We start from the raw sequence: 9,774 nt of genomic DNA on the forward strand, positions 1-9,774 counted from the left end.
CATCCTAGCATCAGGAATTTCTCCTACATTTTCAAGTAATACTGCTCGGGAGTGTGCTTCCTTCTCTTCACAAACACCTAATTCCTCATCCTTTGGCATCCAACAATCCTCTAGTCGAACATCATCAATCTCATATTTAGGCTTTCTTCAGGTGAAGCATCTGGAATCAAGTCGGCTAGTCGGGTTTTATTTTCTTTCAGAGATAGTCGAAGTCGCTTTTTTCAATACCAAATAAAGTCAAATCAAAATCATTAGTCGGGTTTTATTTTCTTACTATGTAACTCGATTTACGATTTGATTCATGACTCTAACCTAGTACAAAATCATATAAGACCACTCCAACCATAACTCAAATATTAATATTCAAACAAATTTAGGTCTTCTTTCTAGCAAAACTTGCCTATTTCCCCCCTCCCCTTCCCCAAACATCCCCAACAATAATTCCTCTTCCCTTATGTATGTTTTGTAGTGAGCATATTGATATGCTTTTTAGTTTAGGACATCAAGCAGTGCTACATATTGATATCTAAATAGGGATTACAATACATAGGTCGATCATATTATGTGGATACATCATCTATAATACATAACAATTTATGAATAGGTAAAGCCCAAAGATTGTTCTCATCCATTTTTGAAAAGATCCCAACCAACTCTCCATTCTAATCCAGCACTACATGTCCGGTGAGTAAATTTTGTCTGCTATATCATTGTATGTAGACGTTATGAATTTTTTCCTTTCTCCAATGACCATATTCATGGTTGGAAGCAATCAAAGATTGTAAGATTTTCAAAACTAATTTCTTTCTCTATGTGTATACTTATCATTTTAAGCTTGTAATAGAGATTCCCTAGCATGCTCCATATTAAAAAGTTCTTCAGGACATGGAGGTGGGGGTTGTTACCTTGCCAGTCCCTTAATCAATATCTATACCCTTGATTAGGTGAAAGAAAACCTTCTCCCTTCGTATATCCTCTATCACATAAATAATATTATACATATATCACATATTATATGGAGAATAACTTGTGTCTTTATATTAATAAGACAAGATATTTTTAAAAATACATATGCTTATATTAATCAAAACAAGATACTTTTACAAATAAATATGCTTATATAAAAGGAAACTAACAAAAGTAAATCAAGGAAATCAACTAAGAATCTGCTTCAATAATTAAGTTATCTATATATAGAAGAGATAATATTTACACCGATTATATTCTATAACACTTCCCCTCAAGCTGGAGCATGGATGTTGATCATGCCCATATTGTCACAAACATAATTAACCCGAGCTCTATTTAATTCCTTTGTGAACAAATTAGCTAGTTGCTCTCCTGTCTTTACATAACCGGTGGAAATCAAGTTATCTTGGATATTTTCACAAATAAAGTGATAATCTACCTCGATATTCTTTGTTCTTTAGTGATACAAAGGATTTGAGGCAATATGAAGAGTAGCTTGATTATCACACCAGAGTTTTGTTGGTGTAGAGTGTCTCATTCCAATTTATTTCAATATGTGATGTATCCACATGATTTCACCTGTGGACTGTGACTTATCTCTATATCCAGATTCTGCACTGGATCGCAATACAACACCTTGTTTCTTAATTCTCCATGACACCAAATTACCCCCAACATAGACACGAATACCATTAGTAGATCGTCTATTGGTTATACATCCAGCCTAATCAGCATCAGCAAAGCACTCAATGTGAGTATGTCTGTGGTTACCATATAAAATTCCAATTCCAGCTGTTCTTTTCAAGTATCATAAGATTTGTTCCAAGGATTCCCAATGTTTGACTGTAGGTGTAGACATGAATTGGCTAACAACACATACTGCAAAAGCAACATTTGGACGTGTTATAGTGAGATAGTTTTGTTTCCCTACTAACCTCTATATCTCTCTGGATCACAAAGGGGCTGCCATCATCTCGGGTCAGATGCACATTAGGGACCATTGGAGTACTATAAGGTTTGGCTGGGAACTTTCCTGTTTCCACAAGTATGTCAAGGATATACTTTCTCTAAGATAGAAAGATTCTCTTCTTGCTTCTATTTTCTTCTACTCCAAAAAAGTACTTTACTTGTCCCAAATCATTTGCGTGGAATTTAGTATGCAAGAATGAATTGACTGAAGAGATACCCGAATAATCACTTCATGTAATAACAATGTCATCAACATATACCACAAGAAGTATACCAATTGTTGATTGTTTATAAAAGAGTGAGTAATCTCACACATGCTTTTTTCAGCCCAAATTCCTAAACTACTTCACTTAATTTGACAAAAAAAAGCATGAGGGCTTTGTTTCAAACCATACAAGGATTTCTTTAGGTGACAAACTTTCCCATACTCCTCTTGAGCAACAAATCCAAGTGGTTGCTCCATATACGCTTCTTCTTGGAGATCACCATAAAGAAACACATTCTTGATATCTAGCTAGTGCAATTGACAATTCTAATATGCAACTAATAAAATAAATAAGCGAAAATAAGTGAGGTTAGCCACAGGAGAAAATGTGTCTGAATAATCCACCCCATAAGTCTGAGCATATCCTTTAGCCACTAGTCGAGCCTTAAGTCTAGCCATAGAAATATTTGGATTAACTTTAACTGCAAAGACCCATTTGCATCCCACTTCCTTCTTTACTTTTGGTAAATCCACCAAGTCCCAAGTGTGATACTCATCTGGTGCATGTATCTCCTCAAGCATTGCATTATGCCACTCAGTGTGACTCAAGGCTTCCTTAACTATCTTAGGAACAATGATAGATTCTAGAGAAACAATCAAAGATCTATACATAGAGGATAAATGACCATAGGAAACAAAATTAGCAATGGAGTATGAAATTCGTCTACGTGTACTTTTGCGAATAACAATAGGGAGATAAAGATCTTTTGGAAGATCAGATTAATGAGGATCTGATGACAAAGGGACCGATGCAGGACATGTATCATTGGCTTCTCGCCTCCTCGAATAAACTTGAACAATTGAAGGTCTTACTACCGTATATGGTGCAGAAGTTGATCGCACAGTAATCGATTGATCCTCAATAGATGATCCAAAAGATGGAGGGACAATATTTGATTCTTTTTTCAAAACATGGGTGATCTTATAGACCAATCACTCATCTTACTCCCCTAACTAATAGAAAGGGAGGTGCATAAAATAAAGGTGTAGTCTTTGAAAATACCACATAAGTTGATACCAAATATTTTTCGAGTACAGCATAATATCATCGATACCCTTTCTGAAGACGAGAATAACCCAAAAATGCATTTCAATGCCTTTGGATCCAACTTAGTGACAGATGGTCGAACATCTCAAACATAACAAGTGTTGCCAAACACCTTAGGTTCTACTAGAAATAGTGACTTGTTTGGGAACAGCACACTGTAAGGAGCATTACCAGCAAGAACCGTGGATGACATACGATTAATCAGAAAACAAGCCGTAGAGACTACATCTGCCCAAAATTGTTTAGAAACCTTCATTTGGAACAAAAGTGCTCGAGTTGTATCAAGTAGATGCTTTTTCTTCCTCTCAGCAACTCTATTTGAGATGGTGTATCAACACATGAAGACTGGTGGATAATATCGTGTTGTCTCATGCATGATTGAAATGGTTCTGACATATATTCTTTAACGTTGTCACTCTTTATAATATGTAGCGAAGCGTTGAATTGTGTTTTGACTTCTGCATAGAAGACACAAAAGTGAGTAAACACTTCTAAGCCACTCTTCATGAAATCAATCCAAGTCATACTAGAAAAATCATCCACAAAAGTAATAAAATACTTATTTCCATTGTTGAAAATGACAGGGCATGGTCCCCAAACATCAGAATAAACCAATTCAAAAGCGGACTCAGCCTGCTTATTAAAATAACTAACCAAATTTGACAGATCCAAGTCTAATCTAGCTAAAAATCAGAAATGAAGTGGATGTTAACCAGAAAAGAAAATAATGTCTGAGAAGCTAATAGATTTTTTTGGAAAACAACCTAATAAATAAAAGGATGGACATGTCGTCTTCTTTGACAGTATGTGTGAAAGTTTTGAGTTTCGACAAAATAACCTTAACGAGACACTTCCAGAATGAGTCAAACTTCAGATTTGAGTTCACAAACAAATCTCCAACAAATATTCTTAGCATCCTTTTTGAATTAAAGAATTTGGAAGCACCAGCTTCACTTGAGAAAGGCAGACAATCAGCTTCAGATTTCAGAGTTTCAATCCATACCCAGATGCCACAAAATGGATTCTACACACTTAGACAATCAATTTATCTAACAAAGAAATGGTGTCCATATTCAAAGGTGAAATATAGGGCTCTCAACTACTTCCCCGAAGCCATAGTAGCTTCTGCCAAAGTCATAGTGATTTCCGACAAAGCCAAAATCCCACCTTAGACAGTTGCTTTGATACCATGTAACACATGTTATACGGAGAATCACTTGTGTCTTTCTATTCATAAAGACAAGATACTTAAACAAATGCATATGCTTCTATGAAGTTAAACTAATCAAAGTAAATCAAGGAAATCAACTAAGAATCTGCTCGTATAATTGAGGTAGCTATATATGGAAGATATAATTTTTACACCGATTATATTCTATAACAATATACCTAAAATTAAGTTACATTTCTATAATTTTAATGTAAAATTTGATAATTATTAATGATTCTAGCTGTTTTGATGATCCCCTCATAAGTGCATAGACCTGTTTCTCTATAGAGCAAGAATACTCGTCCAATGGCAAAATGTTGTACAACTGTTAAAGCTGTCAAAGATAAAAAGTTGATGAAGTTGTAGAGTACTTCACCAATAAGAAGTGACAAGTTTTGTTTGTACATTGTGTAATAATTCTTCATGGTATGTATCAAACAACAAACAACATATTCATCTTTCATTCAAAGAGAGAAACTTTCAAGCTTCAAAATAGTAAGGGACATGATAAAGTGTTTTTATTTCTTTCTGTACCAACTGTAATTTTGTTTGCTTGTAACAGATTACATGGTAGGAATCATTTTGCTTGTGAAAGAAACATTTAAAGGTTGTTTGAATCAGTGTAAGATAAGGTTATGGGTAACTTAGGGTCTTACTTTTGAAGTCTATATTAGTCAGTTAGGATTAGTATAGTGAGCAGTATTGTATCTGCTCTGGCTCATTTAAGTGATAGGTGGTATTGCTTAGTGTGGAGGTTAGCAGGCTAGTCTCATTTTGTAAACTTATTTTACTTTTGCTTGGAGAATATTAGTAAACCTATTGAGACAGGTCATGGTTTTACTCACTTGATAGAGGAGGTTTCCACATAAGTTATGTGTGCAATCTTTTCTTCAACATTTACTTTATTATGTGTTAGTGTAATTATTTTAAGGACCTGGTCCCACAGGCACTGGTTGGACGCATACATTCCAACAAGTGGTATCAGAGTTTGACTTTTCACTTTGGTTAACACCAAGAAAAGACAAGATCATAAATGAAAGGATGCCTTACCAGACATGGAGGAAGGACAATTTTCTACTTGACCACCTCGTTTCAATGGGTAATACTTTGGGTGGTGGAAAAATCGTGTGCATGACTACATCAATCCAGAGGACTCTAAGTTGGGGGACATTATTATTGATGGAACTTACATTCCTATAGAGGAAGTGAAGGATATAGAGCTCACCACTACTGTCGTTAAAACGAGAAAAGAGTAAGATGAGTCTGATAGAAAGAAGAATAAAAAGAACTACAAAGCAAAAAAGAGTCTGGTATGTGGAATTGGAGCAGATGAATACAACATGATCTTTGTGTGTGAGACTACCAAGGAGATTTGGGTTCGTCTCCAAACAGCCCATGAAGGAACCCATCGAGGGAAAGAGTCCAAAGTTAATATGGTCACCACTCAGTACGAAACTTTTGTTATGAAGGAAGGTGAAACTATATTTGAGATGAAGTCAAGGTACACCCTTTACCACCAACGAGCTGAAATGCCTGGGAGAGCCTATCCCTGTTAGCAAGCAAGTTCTCAAGATTCTCAAAGTACTTCCCAAATCCTGGGAAAGTAAAGTGGATGCTATAACATAAGCCAAGATTACAATGAATCTACCCATGGAAGAACTTATTGGGAATCTTCAGACCTATCAGCTGAACAAGAAATAGCGCACAAGTGTGAAGGAAGGAAAAAAGGAGAAATCCATAGCTTTTGAAAACATCTCCAAATGAGGTGACTAAGGAGGAGGTTGAAATGGCTTATGTAATCAAAAGGATTTCAAAGATCAAAAAGAAGTGTGGGGTTTCACAAAGAAAGCTTCCACCAGCATATAACTACTGCAAATAATATTTTGTCATAAATGCAGCAAGCCTGGTCACTTGAGAAGGGATTGCCCAGTCAAAAGCAGGAAACTCATTACACCAGACCCCGCAAGAAGGACCTTGTGCCAGACCATACTCAGACAAAGTTTCATGCTAATCAGATGGTGAGAAAAGCATTTGATGTCTGGGGAGATGATCCAAGTGATTCAGAAGAAGATGTTGAAATCCATGAGAATATTTCAATGATGGCCATTGAAGATGATGAAAGTATCTTTAACTCCGTTTTTTCTCTGATGGCAAAATCTGATGACGAGGAAGATCCAAATGAGGTTACTCTCTTTGGCATTAAAAATGATCTAGATACTCTTCATGTTATAAACTTGGGAAACTTTCTACCTCGCTTATTGACTTTGTTGACGAAAGAACTACTGAAAACATAATGTTAAATGAAATTGATTTTGTTGAGAGTGAGAATTCAGCTCTTACGTCTCATTTTCTGAAATGAGTGTAAGGATAGGTGTTCTAAAGACAAGCAAGATGATATTTCAGGAGGACACTCGTACCTTATAGGGTGGAAAGAAAAATCTTTGTATTTTTGAGGAAGGACTGGAAGAAAAACTTAAAATCTCTAAATCTAAGCTAGTTGCCTCCCTTGAAACAAACTCTCAACTGAGGAACGATCTGAGTAGGGTCAAGGAAGAATTAAGTCATTCTCTAAAGTGAAATGACTTTTCCAAGATACTCTCTAACTTGTCTCATCAAAGTTTCAATGGAAAGAAGGGGTTGGGATGCAGACCTAGAGAACCCTTTTATAAACCTCATAGATAATATGTGTCTGTAGCTGATAATATTTTGTGCACTCACTGTGGTCGTAACATTCATCTAAAAGAAAGATATCAGAAACTGAGAAGAGTAAAATAAAAGCATGTAAAAATTTTTAAATATTAAATTAATGAAAAAGGGGAACGCAAGCCACCCGGTCCTCGCTATTGTTTCAACAAGAAAACTTTGCCCCCTTGGATAGGAAGGTTTCTTTTTAAACCATTTGACAGTTACTGCGAACTCCGTCTTAAGTGGGTTCCTAAGACTAATAAGTGATTCTTGTGCAGATGAGAGGAAGAATTTAATGTTGGTGCGTGGACAGTGGATGCTCAAGGCACATGACTAGAGATACTTCAAACTTCGTCTCTTTGAAAGCACACCAAGGTGGTGGAGTGTCGTTTGGTGGTAGAAAGAAGGGTTCTATTCTTGGTATTGGCAGGATAGGTAGATCTGCTGATAATTCGATAAACAATGTACACTATGTGTAGGGCCTGAAATACAATTTCTTGAGCATGTCTCAAATATGTGACAAGGGGCAAGTTCATGGCTAACAAATGTATGGTTACGAATTGTATAACATAGAGGATTGTTATGTCTACTACAAGAGTAAAAACATGTATGTTTCAGATCTTGACTCTATTGAAGGAGATGATCTTTCTTGTTTAAGTGCTTCAACTAATTATGCATATCTGTGGCACCGACGTCTGGGTATTGTAAGTTCCTCTTTGTTGAAATTACTTGTCATAGGGACCTGGTCCATGGACTACCAAAGCTAAAGTTTTCAAAATGATTAAGTCTGTGATTCCTGTACAGAAGGCAAACAAACTAAGTCATCTTTGAACGCCAAGAAGGGAGTCAGCACAACCAGACCTCTAAAGATTCTTCACATGGAGTTGCCAATAAAATTTTCCTGCAATAAAATTTCATGACAATATATTTGGATGTTTTTTTATAGATAAAAGATTATAAGTTTAAGAATTTATATAGAGAAAAGTGTTCTCTTCTTTTGATGTCTCGAGCCATTGGTCGTCGGAGTTCACTGAGTTTGTCTTAGTACAATATTGATAAAGAGTAAAGCAAAATTTTGTTGAAAGTATTTGAAAAAGTTTCGAAGTCTCAAAACTTCTTTAAACTTTTGATGAAAATATCAAGGAGTCTCCACTTAACTTTTGAAGGAAAATCAAGAAAACTTTCATTTCATTTCAAAAAGATCTAAATAGAAAAATCTTCTGAAATCCAAAGAACAGGTATATTGTTCCTATTTCTATATCAAGATGAAATTAACACTTTAAATGTGTCCTAACAATATGCGGTTATCAGGTGAGTCGTTTATTTGGATATAGTTTGGACTTATTTTTTATTTACTTAAAATATGTGATAAGAGAAAATTGAATTGATTATCTAAACAAACTTTGAGGTCGTTTCAAATAAATTAAACAATTGATGAAAAATAATCGATGACCACTCAAAATTGATAAGTATACTAATTTGACAATGTATAGAGACTTTGAAATCCAAAAGTGACAACTTTACTAGATGATTAATTCAAGTTACAACTAATAGAATTCAAATCAAATAATTACAATTGTAAGCTAAACCTTACAATAGAATAAAGTTAACTAAAATATACAATGGGAAATAACTAACTACAATAGAAAATGAAGAAATAAGCTATAGAGGAGTTTAAAAGAACCCTGATTGGAAACTCAATTTTTTGGGCCCTTGCCCATTTAATTTCTAAGTTGCAAATTTTCCTATCTTAGGCTAGTAATATTCACTTTTCCGATCCTTTTATATCAGCTTCCTTTCAAACTTCAAGCCGAGGAAGAATCAATCAGAAGAGGGAGTCTAGTGGATGTTGCCAATCTGTGTTATGAAAATCAGAAATTACTGGTTGTAATAAATCAGTCAGAAACACGAAGTAACTGAGATTTTTAGAACCAGTAAATAAGATGAACAGAAATTTATTTGTAAAAAATAATTGAATCTGTAAAACTTGCCAGAATCTGGAATACTCTTTTTGATAATTTAGGAAGAAAATCAAGTCCACTGAATTCACAGTGTCCCCTTAAGGAAATTATTCCCCTCTAGTATCCGAGGTTTGATTTGGAATATAACTTCCCAGGGTAAAATGATCTTAATCAGTAGAGTATAGATACCAAAAACTCTACTGTCAGCGAATCAATCCACAGCAGGAAAGTACACGAAGAAATATGTGTTTTTAAGAAGAAGGAAGATCAGAAAGTTCGTAGGGAAATATTCTGAAGACTGAATGGTATTTATAGGCAAGAAGAATATATTCTGAAAGGTTGCAACGCTTTCAGAATTGACACTACCATTAATGAAAGGTTGCAAACTTTCAAATGGTATTGACTGTTCCTGAAAGTTGCAACCTTTCAGAACAGTCATGGCGGGAATTTTTAAATATAACGGAATTTAAAACGGGTCACGCGCGCGGATCCGAGTCGGGTCGGGTTAACTAAAAAGTTGAAAACATTTCGGTTAACTTCTATTATCAACTAATTAATTGAAAATAATTTTGGGCCATTAAATTAATTAAATAAATAATTAAAATAAATTTGTCCAAAACATTATCTCTCGATCGATCATTTGCCAAAGCCAAAGCCAAAGCCGAAG

At 35.1% G+C, this 9,774-nt stretch overlaps 1 long non-coding RNA gene across 1 annotated transcript in view; it reads right to left on the minus strand.

Annotated features, from left to right (window-relative positions):
• Positions 1-3,190: 3,190 nt before the first annotated feature.
• Positions 3,191-9,774, minus strand: part of LOC114075161 — a 13,914-nt gene continuing 7,330 nt past the window's right edge. The window contains exon 2 of the long non-coding RNA XR_003575560.1: positions 3,191-3,709. This is a non-coding gene — a long non-coding RNA (uncharacterized LOC114075161). The remainder of the gene's footprint in view (positions 3,710-9,774) is intronic.

Source organism: Solanum pennellii, chromosome 12, assembly GCF_001406875.1.
Source record: "Solanum pennellii chromosome 12, SPENNV200".
NCBI classification, from domain to species: Eukaryota; Viridiplantae; Streptophyta; class Magnoliopsida; order Solanales; family Solanaceae; genus Solanum; species Solanum pennellii.